Source organism: Nomascus leucogenys, chromosome 16 (assembly GCF_006542625.1).
Source record: "Nomascus leucogenys isolate Asia chromosome 16, Asia_NLE_v1, whole genome shotgun sequence".
NCBI lineage: Eukaryota > Metazoa > Chordata > Mammalia > Primates > Hylobatidae > Nomascus > Nomascus leucogenys.
The window spans coordinates 28,265,151-28,280,867 of NC_044396.1; positions in this window are offsets into that span (position 1 = coordinate 28,265,151).

Genomic DNA, 15,717 nt, shown 5'->3' on the forward strand with positions numbered 1-15,717 from the left:
TTGAAATCAGGTTATATGATGCCCCTTGCTTTGTTCTGTTTGCTCCACTTTGCTTTTGCTATTCAGGCTCTTTTTAGGTTCTATACAGATTTTAAGATTGTTTTTCTAATTCTGTGAAGAATGATGTTGGTGTTTTGACAGGGATTGCATTGAATCTGTAGATTGCTTGGGGCATTATGGTCATTTTCAAGATATGAATTATTTCAGTCCATGAGCATGGATATTTTTCCATTTGTTTTTATTATCCACAATGTCTTTCATGAGTGTTCTATAGTTTTCCTTGTAGAAATCTTTTGCCTCTTTGTTTAAGTATATTCCTAGGTTTTTATTTTGTAGCTATTGTAAATGGGATTATGATCTTGATTTGTTTCTCAGCTTCATCATTATTGGTGTATAGAAATGTTTGAGTGGTAATTTTTAACCTGAAACTTTACTGAATTTATTTATCAAATCGAAGAGTTTTTGTTGGGAGTCCTTAGATTTCTCAAGAGATAGGAGCACATAACCAGTGAAAAGGGATATTTTGACTTCCTCTTTTCCAGTTTGGATGCATTTTATTTCTTTCTTTTGCCTGATTGGCTGTATAGGACTTTCAATAGTACTATATTGAATAGGAGCAATTAAAGTGGGTATCCTAGTCTTGTTCTAGTTGTCAGAGGGAATGCTTTCAACTTTTCCCCATTTTGTGTGATGTTGGCTGTGTGTTTGTCATATATGGCTTTTATTTTGAGATACGTTCCTTCTATGCTTAGTTTGCTGAGGATTTTTATCAAGAAGAGATGCTAAATTTTATCAAATGCTTTTCTGGCATCTGTTGAGATTATCATATGGGTTTTGTCCTTAATTCTGTTTATATGATATATTAGATTTATTGATTTGTATATGCAGAACCATCCTTGAATCCCCGACATAAAACCCATTAGATCATCCTGGGAATTTTTTTTTTTAATATGCTGTTGGATTTGGTTTGCTAGTATTTTCTTGAGGATTTTTGCATCTATGCTCATCAGGAATATTGGTCTATAGTTTTCTTTTTTCTTTTTTTTGCTTCCTTTTATGGTTTTCATTATTTTTAATTTTTTAAGGTAGAAAAATTATTTAGAATAGAAATGATAGTGTGAAGATTGTTAGTTACAACTAATTTATATTTGGCTATTTGCAACTGGATGTCTTTTCTTTGCACTGCTCAGAACTTGTTTTTGAATTATTCTGTCTCCAACACTTTGGGTATACTTTTCAGTCAATGGAACTGGAATGTTCAGTCTCAGAGTGTGTTTAACACACATATAAATAGGGATCATTTATTGTATGACAGCCACTTTTCAAACATTATTTCTTTTAATCCTAACAATATTCCTATACTTTAGATATCACTAATACCATTTTATTCTTCTTCTTCTTTTTTTTTTTTCTTGAGACGGAGTTTTGTTCTTGTCACCCAGGCTGGAGTCCAATGGTGCAATCTTGGCTCACCACAACCTCCACCTCCTGGGTTCAAGCAATCCTCCTCCCTCAGCCTCCCCAGTAGCTGGGGTTACAGGCATGCCCCATCACGGCTGGCTAATTTTGTATTTTTAGTAGAGACGGGGTTTCTCCATGTTGGTCAGGCTGGTCTCAAACTCCCAACTTCAGGTGATCGGCCTGCCTTGGCCTCCAAAGTGCTGGGATTACAGGCACGAGCTACTGTGCCTGGCTCCTAGTACCACTTTAAGGTGAAGAAGTTGAAGACTCAGAGAGGTGAAATGAATTGTTCAATGTTACACAGATGGTAAGTAAGGGAAATTCGATCTCAATACTGATCTAAAGCCCCTACCTGAGGCTCTTCTCTTTTTAGCTAGTCACTTTCTTAAAACAAAGGTGACCAAAGAGGTACTTCTTTGACAATTTTAGATTAACCTGAAATAACTCATGACTTGTGTACATATACATATACACAATGTAGAATATATATGTTTACTTGATCTTGATCTCTATTTTTATGAGAAAACCAATCCTTTGAATCTTATGTATGCTATTGTTCCATTGACCTTGAATACCATCCTTGGAAACTTTAAACTCATGAGATCATTCATTTATTCTATGATCCTTAGACAATAAATAACTTACAAACTATACCAAACTTAATGAAGAAATAGTTTATCAACTCTAAAAGAAACCTTTAAGTTTGGGGAATTTTACAGTATTTCTGAGGCCTGGTCATGCAGAAATATGAAAACTTCCTAAGGGCAAAGTGTCTATTCCTTGGTTATAATTCACAGATTTTAATAGATTGAAGGCTATTGATGGCTCATCGAGTTCAACTTCCTTGTGTCTGTCTGATTTGGAATAAACTATTTGACCTGTGAGTTTCATTTTTCCAACAAAGAAAATGGGGTTAACAACACCTACTCACTTACTCCTTGTGAATATTGATTGAGATAATAAACAAGAAGGACATAATAAAGCCTTTGGCTTATAGTAAGCACTCAGAATTGTTTATTATTATTGTGACTATCTTAAAAATGTTAATTATTATGATTATTATGGATTCCTATATATTTCTTTACTTAATAATATTACCTTTTTAAGATTCTTTATAGTTTCTTGGGTGAATACATCAGTTCTTGAAAATGAATGGTGCTGATAATGCCACTCATTTACCAAAGCAAAACAAACTTAAAAAAAGCAAACTCTAATGGCTACCACCAAAACCCACCAAATCAAATTTGAAAATTTTGTCTTATATTAAAATTCTTCTCTAGTTAGACTCCAACCTGCATTTCTCTATCTTCAGACACACAGAACCACATGCTGTTTCCTGAGCTTGTTGGAAGTTTTCCTTCTGCCTTTTGCTCAGGTTGTTTTCATTCATGGCCCTGGATACACACCCTCTATAGGAACCTCAACTGGGACTTCATGGGAGAGATTGTACCTAGCATGTCAGTAGATTTTTGCTTTTACTTTATCCTGTCAAAAGTTTATTAACCATTTGAAAGTAATTCTGTATTCTCAAAGATTTCAGAGAAATCTGGACCAAGGAAGCCAAAGAGCTACCCCAGAGAAAGTAGAGTATCCCACATTCTTAAGACCACGTTAGACTACCCAATGGTCAACTACCAAGGATAAGCCCAAGTCACGCTACTAAACAACATCATTTTTTAACAAGTCTTCTTAATCATGTCTTTCTCTCCCTTACTTGAATAATAGTATAGTACATTTTCTATTATCACCCCTGGTCATAAGTCCCTGCTTTTAGTCTTGTGTCTCACGAAATCTTATTCTGTAGTTTCAACACCTGCTACCTCAAAAACCTACGTCTAAGCCCCATTTAGGAAATTTCTCATCCTGAGACAATCCTCTGCTCAATTCTTTTTTCTTTTGTGGTTGAACCATTTAGAAAGCTCCCTCCACATGGCACAACCTTCTTCTATTCCTGTCTCCCAAATCCTACCTTTCCATGTATGCACAAAACAAATGCTAACTCCTTCATAAAGCCTTTTCTGACCCTTATGCAGTTGAAGCATTTCTTCTACCAACAAACTCCTAAGAAATTATTTTTGTTTGTTTGTTTGTTTTGGTTTTGGTTTTTTATTTTATTTTATTATACTTTAAGTTCTAGGGGTATATGTGCACAACGTGCAACATGCCATCTTGTAGCATACTAATCACTGTGTGCTTACCTTATCTTGCCTTGCTGGATTTTAAGTCTATTAAAAGTTACGATTATATCTTGTATTTGTGTCTTCTGAGGGGTGTCTCACAAGGCCTGTTGTTAAATAAATAAATATCAATAAATATCTCACTTATTGTGTTGAATTTAAAAAAGTTCAATTCTAATTTATTATAGGATAAAATTGAGTTTTATTATTTTTATTAACACAGAAATATGTATGGAATCTCAGCCTAGTTCTATCTTCAATCTGACAATTGCTCTTTTGGGTGTACTCTGTTAATTTTTTTTGTAGATGCTAAAGTGAGACGTGGAAATGAAAAAATAATGCAATGAATTGGATCACATCTGCATTTTAGGGAAAGCTCAGAACAGCTCCAGTGGAGGGTCACACGTTACATCAAAAATCTTGATCCTGACAAAACATAAAAATTGGTTTGACAGAATATTTTAAACAATATTCCCATTAAGTCAAATATCCCATTAAGTCAAAAAATTTCATGTTTATTGCATTAAAAATAGTGGGATTGATATTTTTACACTTTAATTGTATAGGCATTGGTTATACTCAACATCTGTGAGATGACTTTGATTTTACTTAGAGATAGCATCACTATAAGGGCATAAGGGCCTGTGTGTGGGTTGGGAAACCCATGGAAGTAGGTGTCATAGGATATAGATTTAGCTTCTAGTTCTTCAATGACAAACATACAATTAAAAGTTTTTTTTCTTTAACACTTTTTGAGCCTCATATATGAGATAGAGTGAACAACAAAAATTTTTCCTACCTCACAGGTTGTTTTTAAAAGACTGAATAAATGATTTTTATGTAAATGCACGTCATAAAATATGAAACATAAGTGATATTATTTCGGGTCATAAATGGGATGAATGTCTTACAGAAATTGTTTTTGGTTTTCTAGTCTCTAGCTTTGATAATAGCATATACCACTGGCGGAAATGTCTTTTTTATTCCCATTACCTTTAAAAGTGCAGGAAAAAGTTGTCCTTCAGAAACTGCATCATTGAAGTCGAGTAAGAGAATTCCATCTTGAAGGAATACTGATGTTTGTATCGCTTAGACCTTCTTTCAAACAGGAGTCATCCTTTGGGAATGTGTAGAATGAGAGCATAAGAGAGTAGTTTGGAAATTATTGCCCTCATCCTGATTTTCAACCAATGGTTTCACACTGGAATCCTCTGGAGAGTTTTTGAGAACACCAGTGCTGGGGTCCACCTTGAAAGATTCTAATTTAATTAACCAGGAGAAGTGCTCATGTACCAGTATATTTTAAACTTTCCTAGTTGATTCTAATGGGTAGCTAGAGATGAGTATCACTCTTCTGGATTAGTCTTAATTTTGCTACAAAGGTTTCATACCTTAATGCTTTTAGTTGTCTGAATTCAATTGTTTTATTCTCTTTACTTTAAATAACTGACATATATCACGCTCATTATGATATGAACTAGGTATTTCTCTAATCAGAGTGAGTATGTACTAACTCTATTCAATTCTCATAACAATACTGTGGTAGGTATTGCTAATTTCTCTATTTTTTTCTCTTTTCTTTTTTTTGAGACGGAGTCTTGCTCTGTCGCCTGGGCTGGAGTGCAGTGGTGTGATCTCGGCTCACTGCAAGCTCCCCCTCCTGGGTTCACGCCATTCTCCTGCCTCAGCCTCCCAAGTAGCTGGGACTACAGGTGCCCACCATCACACCAGGCTAATTTTTTGCATTTTTAGTAGAGACAGGGTTTCACCGTGTTAGCCAGGATGGTCTTGATCTCCTGACCTCGTGATCCACTCGCCTCAGCCTCCCAAAGTGTATTTTCTCTACTTTATAGATGAGAAAACTGAAACAGAGAGAGTGTAAGGATTTGACCAAGGTCACACAGACCAAGTCATTCTTCCTTCCTTTTCTCATTCTTAACTTTAACCTTTGAATCTTTTATTATATCAGTTTAGGGATACCACATGCCTTAGATGATGACAATGAGCTAAAAGAATGAAAACCTTCAGAGGAAAAAAAAGAGAAAATTATTAAAGGCTGGATTAAAAAGTCATATTAACATAAATCATTATGTGACATTCTTCTTTTGAAAAATAGATCAGATTTCAAACCGCAGTGAGCCATACAATGAAAACAACAACTGAACGAAACTTGCATTCAAAACACTTCAAGCAGTGAATGAAGAGGCTAATATTACATCAAGGAGAACATTACTAGTAAATTAAATTGTAAACCACCAGTAAGATTCAGAAACTGATTTTATTTTTATTGCAGTACAAATTATATTATTAAGCAGGGTTCTTGTTCAGCCATGAAATGTGGATGGCTGTTTAATATGCACATAGATGACATTTTTAATTAATTTTGGTGGTCATTACAATGAGTTGAATTTAAAAAGTGGGTTAATGCTTTATAATATTGTATTTTGAACAACACTGCTCTTATTCATTTTAAAAATGCCCACTGTGACAGAAATATTACAATTTCATGTTCAGTTAAGCAAAATAAGCAAAACTGGGAGAATTTAAGATGTCATTTTGTTTATTTACTGCTTTCCAGTAGGATTATAATTAAAAATTTACTGAATGAAGTGGTATAATATTGATAAATTAACTGATTTTCTTTCTATAATTCTGCAATACCCTTCACGCCATCTGCTGAAATTAGACTGCAAGTCTGAAATTTATCACCTAAAAAAGGCTGAAAGCAGAAAAAAAGTCAGAGATTCAAATTCTTAGTTTTTGACTTCCATCTAGGGCAGTAGTTCTAATGGGGGTGATTTCACCCTTCCAAGGGCATGTTTGGCAAGGTCTAGAGGTATTTTTGGTTGTCACACCTGGGAGGGGTTGCTGTTGGCATCTAGTGGGTAGAGGCCAAGGATGCTGCTAAATAGCCTACAATGCGCAGAGCAGCTTTCCACAACAAGCACTTATCTGACTCAAAATTACAGTTATGCTGAGGTTAAGAAACTCTGAACTAGAGATTTTTTTAAAACATACAATTGGTGTAATACTCTTTAAAAGACAAGATAGTGATTGGGCTTGGTGGCTCATGCCTGTAGTCCCAGCACACTCAGAAGCTGAGGCAGGTGAATAGCTTGAGCCCAGGAGTTCGCAGCCAGCTTAGGCAAGATAGCAAAACCTTGTCTCTACAAAAAAAACAAAACAAACAAAGAAACAAAAACTAGCTGGGCATGGTGGCGCATGCCTGCAGTCTCAGCTACTTGGGAGACAGACGAGAAGATCGCTTGAGCCCAAGTCGTTGAGGCTGCAGTGAGTTGCGATTATGCTTGTGCACTCCAGCCTGGGTGACAGGAGTGAGACCCTATCTCAAAAATAAAAGTAAAAATAATAAATAATAACGCAAAAAACCCAAGGCACTTCAATTTTATTGAGTACATATTATGTATCAGGTGCTGGTTTGAAACTTTTATATACAAATTAATCTTCAGAAAAAATCCAGTGAATGTTGGTAATAATAATTTGCATTTATAATGACAAGGTAAAGCAATTCGCATTAACTCATACTTATAGTAAGTGATGGGGCCAAGTTTCAACCCTTGGAAGTCTAATTACAGAATTTACCTACTTAACCATCCTGCTCCACTATCAAACTATGAATTGCAAGAGTCTCACCAATAAAGAAAGATGTTTGGGGGGAATTTGTGAAAGGCCTGAAGTCCTCAGAGAATAAAGTCTATACCATCACAAATATAGTTAGAGGGCCAGATGCAGTGTCTCACACCTATAATCCCCGTGCTTTGGGAGGCCACGGGAGGATTGCTTGAAGCCAGGAGTTTGAGACACGCCTGGGCAACACAGCAAGACCCGTCTCTACAAACATTTAAAAAACTTGCTGGGCATGGTGGCATGCACCTGTTGTCCTAGCTACTTGGGAAGCTGAGGTGGGAGGATTGCTTGAGCCCAGAAGTTCGAGATTACACTGAGTTAGGACTGCGCTACCGCACTCCAGCCTGGGCAACAGAGTGACATCTTGTCTGTAAAAATTTATATATCTATATTACATACATATTATATATATATGTGTTTATATATGTATGCGTGTGTGTGCGTGTGTGTGTGTAAAGAGAGAGAGAGAGACAGGGAAAGAGAGAGAAAGAGAGAGTTAGAACGACTGAATAATTTTCCAAGTATAGAGGAGAGTTTTTGATGGTCATGAAAAAACAATAAAGAAAACAGCCAGAAGGAAATAACTCTGGGTGAGAGGGATGGAGACAAAAACCCTCAATGGGTTTGGTGGTATCTGAAAATAGAGTAAACCTATATTTCACCTGTTAGGGTGTAGCCCGAAATTTACACACCAGCTTGGTAGAGCAGGATGAAGAATTCATACTGGGGATGTTGAGACAACACTTGTCATTCCCATCCCTACACCCCTCAAAGTGGATCACCTTAGCCTCAAAGTGGCATGGGGAAGTATACAGAAGTTTCCAGTTGCTCTAAGAAGAACATAAAAGTGGCTGAGAAAGTTCTTCAGACTGGAACATGAATCATGGTATTGGTGGGGTGTGGCCACATGTAAATGGGGATACAGACCATAGGAAAAAGACTCCATCCACAAAGAGGTCAGAACATCAGGGAGAGATGTCACTGAGCAAAGACAACCTCCTATAAGGACCACAGCTGATACTGGGTCAGAGTGAAACATGTGCCTCCTCTCCTCCCAGCCATGACATGCTGATACATCTCGCTGCCTTGGAACATGGATTTAACTTTGTGGAAATAAAGGGAGCAAGAGAATATTTATTTTGAGAGTTTTACACCTGAAATGACTGAGTGAACACTAATTGAAATTAAATATTCTTCTAGTACTGTAATGCAGGCTTATAACGGAAATTGCTGGGGAAGGAAAATGAATTTACATTTGTCAATTCCAGAGCTTTATGTCTTTCAAATTCAAATATGCTACAGGGGTCTATGCAAGACACAATATAGAGTGTGGAAACTATTAACATTTTCAAGAGGAGGGCATGGAATCTTCCAGCTTGGATCTTTTTTCATTTGAAACCTATTTCTTAGACTGCAGTATAAATATTTTAAAAATACTTCTTTGCACACACCACCTAATCTGCCAAGAATTTTAGGATTTCCTTTAGTTTACAGATAAAATCTGGATTTTATGCAGCCTTCAACAACTGGATTCCTGTGTAATTCTACCCACTCCTAACTGCTCTTTCTCCTTCCATCCCCAGCCAGGATTCTTTCTTTTACCCAAACAGATTTCTCACAAGGCCTTATTGTCTTGGGTCATAAATCTTCTCTAGTCTGGAATATCGTTTCCCCTCCTTTCTGCTTGTCTAAATATATATCTCTTTCAAAATCCGTACTCTTGTCTCACATGATTTTTAAAGCATTCTCAAAATGCCTCAATTGTAATTCCTATGAACTCCTACAGAAATGACAGGTATATATGCATCAGCAAGTGGACAATCTGACTATACTCTTATCTACACTTTTATTTGAACTGTGGAGAGATCTCAGTTTTTCTACTTGTAATTGCTCATATTTTGAATGCTAAGTTTTCATCAACCATAATTTTTATGTGCTCTAATATGTTTCTTCACAGATTCATGCCATGTTCAGTTTAAAAGAGTCCTGTTCTTTTAATACATTCTCTTTGAAATGCCTCTTACTGAGGAATGACTAAACTTTTTCTGAAATGTGCTCTCTGGATTGAAGTCAAGAGTACATGTTGCAACAAAGATAATCATGACTTTTAGTATTAAGAGACAATTACCAGATTGAGTGCTACTTAGAAAATTTTCCCTCCCTGTGCAGAGATTACTGTACTTATCAAACAACCCGCCCCATGTGGGCAATATGTAATTGAAATAATTAGTATCCAACTGATACTAAAAGGTTAATTGGGATAAATTAATTTTAGCAAGAGTCCTGTTATCCAAAGAAATTGGGTCATGTATTTGGTCAATTAACCAAAATGTCAGTAAGTAAAATGTGAAATGATAACATGGTGGCATGCAGTGAAGAACTCAGTTAACTCAACGAGAGGTCTGGCCTTCACCTTCAGCTACTGAGAGACGATCTCTAGTCCCTGGAAATATCATGCCTGATAGGAATGTCTTTGCTTGGAGAAGGGACTGAAGAATAAAGGAATTAGCCTGAACTTCTGGGAGGGACTGGAGACTAAAGGACAGCCACGTGAATAGTATGTGATCAAGCCCCCATAAAACCTCTGGACACCGAAAGCTTGGGTGAGCTTCCCTCGTTGCCTGTACTCTGAATTGTTTCACATTGATGATGGGAAGGTCACATATCTGTGATTCCGCAAAGAGAGGATAACAGAATCTGTTTGTTTGGTACTGATACAGACAGGAGACAGGGAAGTACTGGGTGGAAGAGGGTGGTTCCCAGACAAAGGCCCCAACCTCAAGCCTGCATAGCCGTGGCCCTAAATGAGAACAGGCATTCCTGTTTTTGCACCCAAAAAGTTGCCTTTTGGCCTTCAAGGCCCCGTTAAACCCGGAACTCCAAGCTCCAGAGCAGACCAGCAAGCCAGCAGAAAGGAGATAGATGGCTGAACGATGTGGCAGAGAAAAGGAGAGGAGAGGAACATCTGAACGCCCAGAGGAGTTCGGCTGGGGTGGACAGAGAGGCGCCCACCCTCTGGTCAGCTGGACTCCAGGGGAGGATCGCCTTCCCACTCCATCCCCCACTTCTGGCTCCCCATCCATCCTGCTGAAAGCCACCTCCACCACTCAGTAAAACCTTACATTCATCCTTCAAGTCCGTGTGTGACCCGATTTTCCCCGGACGATGGACAACAGCTCGGGATACAGGAAGCTGTCACAGTGGCCTCTGCCCTTGCGAAAAGGCAGAGGGTGAGCTGATTAACACTCAAGCCATCTGCGGATGGCAAAGCTGAAAGAGCTCTGTAACACTGGGGTTGCAGGCACACATCCCCAGACACTACCCTGGAGCTGGAGCTCCAAGTGCTCGCCTGGCTCCTGCACCTGCCGGTCTGCATGCTCACGCTCCCTCAAGGGGTTTGAGCAGCGGGGCAACTGAACAGGTGGGCCACACTCCTGTCACACTTCCTGCGAAGGGGATAAGGAACCTAGAAAATCTTTCAGTACCTTTTCTAGACTCCGTTTTTTTCTTCCCTTGGCTGATTTTGACTGTTACTCTTTCTCTGTTGTATATCATGACCATGAGTATAACAGCTTTCAATAAGTTCTTTGAGTCCTTCTAGTGGGTTATTAATCCTGAGGGTGGTTTTGAAAACCATTCTCCTACACACACACACACACACACACACACCAAATTTACAATTGGTATCAGAGGTGAGAACAGTCTTGTATAGGCTGTATTCCCTTCAACTTTTCAGTTGGCTAAATTCAATGCAGGTGTTCATCAGAGATAGTCACAAATTTAAAGTCTCCTTCTTCCAAGCACCGTGCAATAGAGATATAGTATGTCTGTTAAACTGCTGCTGTTTTAGATAACTGAAATTTGGGGATTGTTTGTTACTGCAGCATAACTTAGACATCCTGACAGATGAACACACAAAAATAAAACCTTTGGTTCTAAATTAAAACCAGCAGAGTTAATTTATTTTTTCTGCATTTTCTTAGGCATTTTCTATGAATATGGATTTTGTGGTTACAGTTCTGTACTATCTTTTTTGAATAAATCAACCCATAATTTATCATCTAATATCCAGTGTCTTAGTCCTTTTGGACCCCCATAACAAAATACCATACACTAGGTGTCTTATAAGCAATGTGTCTAATAAACAATATAAATTTATTTCTTACAGTTCTGGAGGCTGAGAAGTCCCAGATCAAGCTGCTGGTAGATTCAGCATCTGGTGAAGTCTTGCTTCCTGGATCATAGCGTCTTCTTGCAGCGTTCTCACATGGTGGCAGGGACTGGGGAGCTCTCTCATGCCTCTTTTAAAAAGGCATTAATTCCATTTAGGAGGGCTCCATCCTTATGACCCAATCACTTCCCAAAGGCCTCACCTCCTTATGCCCATCATCTAAGGGGTTGGGATTTCAACATATGGATTTTGGGAGGACACAAATATTCACTCTATAGCATCCAGTTATGATTTTATTGAAAATTAAGCACAATCTGAGAGTAGGATTTTTCTAGACTATCATCTTTACTTTTCTACTCATATTGCATGTGTTGGTACGTAACATTTCCTTAAATAATGTGATCATAATACAAATATAACAGACATAAAATAGTTGGAAACTGAATATTAAACTTTTAATAAGCACACAACTCAACCGCAAGAGGAAGTGTTCAGGCATTCAGGAGGGCAGTTTAGGATTGGAGAGTGTTCAGTGTGCAGTGAGCATCTGTATTTAAATTTTACATAAGAAATGGAAAAAGTTAAGAATAAGAACTAATTAAATGGTAGTTGGTTAGAAGAGCTGCAGTAATTGATTAAGAAGATAAGGGTTGGAGGTCAATACTCGTTCTAATACAGTTTAAAACTTTAAACCATGTGCTGTATTTTGAATTATAACACTAATCTGTAATCACTTGTTTTAGCATTTAATTTCTGGTCTATTTTTCTTAATTTCACTTAAATTACAGTATGTATTAAAACATTATTAAGAGAAGGATAGAATAAATAACAGAAGACTTTTTGCATTATTAATAATTTAATCTCTGACTTAATGTAGTGACAAGTTACAAAGACAATTTGCATTTACATGTTACAAAAATAATTTTAGAATTGTCAATATATGACTGAATAGAATGAAAAATTAAGCCAAATAATGTATATAGCAAGGAGTTATAGGGGAGTGACTTCGTTTACCCAAGTAATTATTTTAGTTTTCACTCTATCTCAGCTAGGTAGAGATAGCAGTAACAATGTTTCAAGGACATGTTAGCTGAAAGGTGCCATGGGCTCTATGGCTTAAAGTATTCCTATTCCCCATGAAGCTCCTTGATACTGACAATGTTGGGAAAAGCCCTGTGACTTTTTCAATCATGGAATCATAGAATTTAATTCATGAGGGCTTATTTAGGCAGCCTGTTCTTTTACTAATGAGGGATTTACATGTCTGAGAAGTTATTCTGTCTTGCTCAAACACAAATAACTAATGGAAAAATCACATTAAATCCAAGGTTTCTTGCCTCCTGGGTCAGTTCTCCTTCACTGTGCTTTATCATCATTTCTAGTCTAGAAAGTTGTTGCATACCTAAGTGTTTCATCGCTAAGCCTGCTGGCTCCATATTTTATCACCTTATCTAGCCAATGTTGATTTTTCTTTCGCAAACTCTCCAACAACTAGTTCACAGGTTTTTCTGTAATCTGCTTTTATTTCTCAATAATATTTTCTGACACATTTCTATGTCAAGAAATACGGAGCTAAATCATAATATTTAAAAAATCTATAGTAATCTGTTATGTGAGTGTATGTATGTATAGTAATCTGTTATGTGAGTGTATGTATCTACACCATAGAATATATTTTTTTAAATAACCAGTTCTTGCTCGGTAGAGGGTGGTGGTGGTAACTGCCTGACTATCCCCTGCCCTCTGATCCCTGACATAGCTGATTGAGACATGGGTGGACATATTGATGTTCTGAAGTTTCACAACTGTATTTCTAAGACAGCATCTGTTTTCATTTACCCTGTTTAGCACTCAGTGAGCCCTTCTATTTAACAACTATTGTTTTCCTTGAGCACTGGGAAATTTTCTCATATTATTGTTCTTATTTTAAAAATATCTTCATCTTCTGTTTTCTTTCTTCTCTTTTAATGAGACTCCTGATAATAGGACCTTAGATGCTCTTCTTTTTCGGTTACTATAATTATGTAACCAATTACCCCAAAACTTAGTCCCTTAAAGCAAACTTTCGGTTTTGCTCATGATTTTGTAAATCATGAATTTTGGAAAGACTGGTTAGGCAGTTCTCACTTGAGGGCTCTAATGCAGTTGCTGTCAGATTTCACTGGAACTGTAGTTATCTGAAGGCTCAGCTGAGCTGGATGGTAAAAAGATGACTCCTCCAGGCCGGGCGCGGTGGCTCATGCTTGTAATCCCAGCACTTTGGGAGGCCGAGGCGGGCGGATCACGAGGTCAGGAGATCGAGACCACAGTGAAACCCCGTCTCTACTAAAAATACAAAAAAAAAATTAGCCGGGCGTGGTGGCGGGCACCTGTAGTCCCAGCTACTCGGGAGAGGCTGAGGCAGGAGAATGGCGTGAACCCGGGAGGCGGAGCTTGCAGTGAGCCGAGATCGCGCCACTGCACTCCAGCCTGGGCGACAGAGCGAGACTCCGTCTCAAAACAAACAAACAAACAAACAAAAAAAAGATGACTCCTCCATAAGGTGGCAATTGGTGCTGGCTGTTGGCTGGCAGATCAGCTGGAGCTGTCAACTGGAGTGCCAATGTGTGGCTTCTTCATGCAGCTTGACTTCTTTCTTCAGAAATTTGTTGAATTCTATAAGCTTCTGATGACCCCATCCATTGCGTAGTGGTTTTATGTTACACTTACTGAATATCCCTTTGCTATCATGTGTTTTAAAGTAAGTGTTTTAGGAAAGCATAGCATAGTTACAGAAATGCCCAAAGATCTTTTAAGTTACTAAATTTTCATGATATGAACACATTCATGTAACCAATAACTAGATCAAGATGAAAAACATAACCAGTACTGCAAAAGACTGCAATCCTAGAGTCTCCTGCAGAACCCCTCCTCACGCTCCTGGCTTCTAACATCGTAGATTAGTCTTTCTTGCTTTTGGATTAATTTTAATGGAATCGGTATGTACTCTATGTCCGGCTCCTTTTGCTGCACGTTATGTCTGTGTGAGTCAATAATGTAACATTTGTTGATTTATTATCCTTGTTATATAGTTACATTGTATGAAAATGCCATAATTTAATTGCCTATTTTACTGTTAATGTACATTTCTTTCAGTTTTTGGCTTTTATCAGTAGTACCTTATTGATTCTAATAGCTTATCTGTACACTTTTTTGTTTTATTTTCTGACTTCCTCTTAAAACAGTTTATAGCACTTGATCTTTAGTTTAAAATAGTAACTATTCACAGTAAACAATGTGACACAGTAAACAACATGTACAGTAAACAAAGTACAGAAAAACAAACAGGAGAAAACAATTTGCCCCTTGTACTTCACCCAGAAGAGCCACTGCTAATATTTTGATGTATTTCCTTCTATTTTAGTTGCACACTGTAACAACCATTAAATAAATAAATACAATGAATTTGTAAAGTGTACAAAGTAATAATAGGAGTGATGATTGCACAGCATTGTGAATGTACTAAATGCCACTGAACTGTACACTTTAAAATGGTGAATTCCACATAATGTGAGTTTCACATCTATTAGCCTCCCAGGCTAAGAATACTGCCAAGACCTCAGGAACCACAGAATTCATCATCTCTTTCCTTTTCCTTAAAGTTTGACCTCCTGTGTGTGCCCTTCAACAAACTGTTTTTCAGCTTGTCCTGCTTTTGAACTTCATATGGATTGAAGGAGACCGTGTGTATTTTCCATGGTTTGCTTCTTTCTCAACACTGTCTCTTTGATATTGATGTTGGTGAATTACTCATTTTCACTGCTGACTAGAAGTCCACTGTGTGGAAGCCCCATCACTCAGCTGTCCACTCTGCTGCTACTGACACATAGGCAGTTTTGCCCAGGAGCAGGGCATCACAAACACCCAATTGGAGTCCAGTGTGACAGTTTTTCCAGGGCCTGTCATTGTACAACACATCATTTCACTTTGTTTTTATTTTTTTTTTTATTATACTTTAAGTTTTAGGGTACATGTGCACAAAGTGCAGGTTAGTTACATATGTATCCATGTGCCATGTTGGTGTGCTGCACCCAGTAACTCGTCATTTAACATTAGGTATATCTCCTAATGCTGTCCCTCCCCCCTCTCCCCACCCCACAGCAGGCCCCGGTGTGTGATGTTCCCCTTCCTGTGTCCATGTGTTCTCATTGTTCAGTTCCCATCTATGAGTGAGAACATGCGGTGTTTGGTTTTTTGTCCTTGCGATAGTTTGCTGAGAAT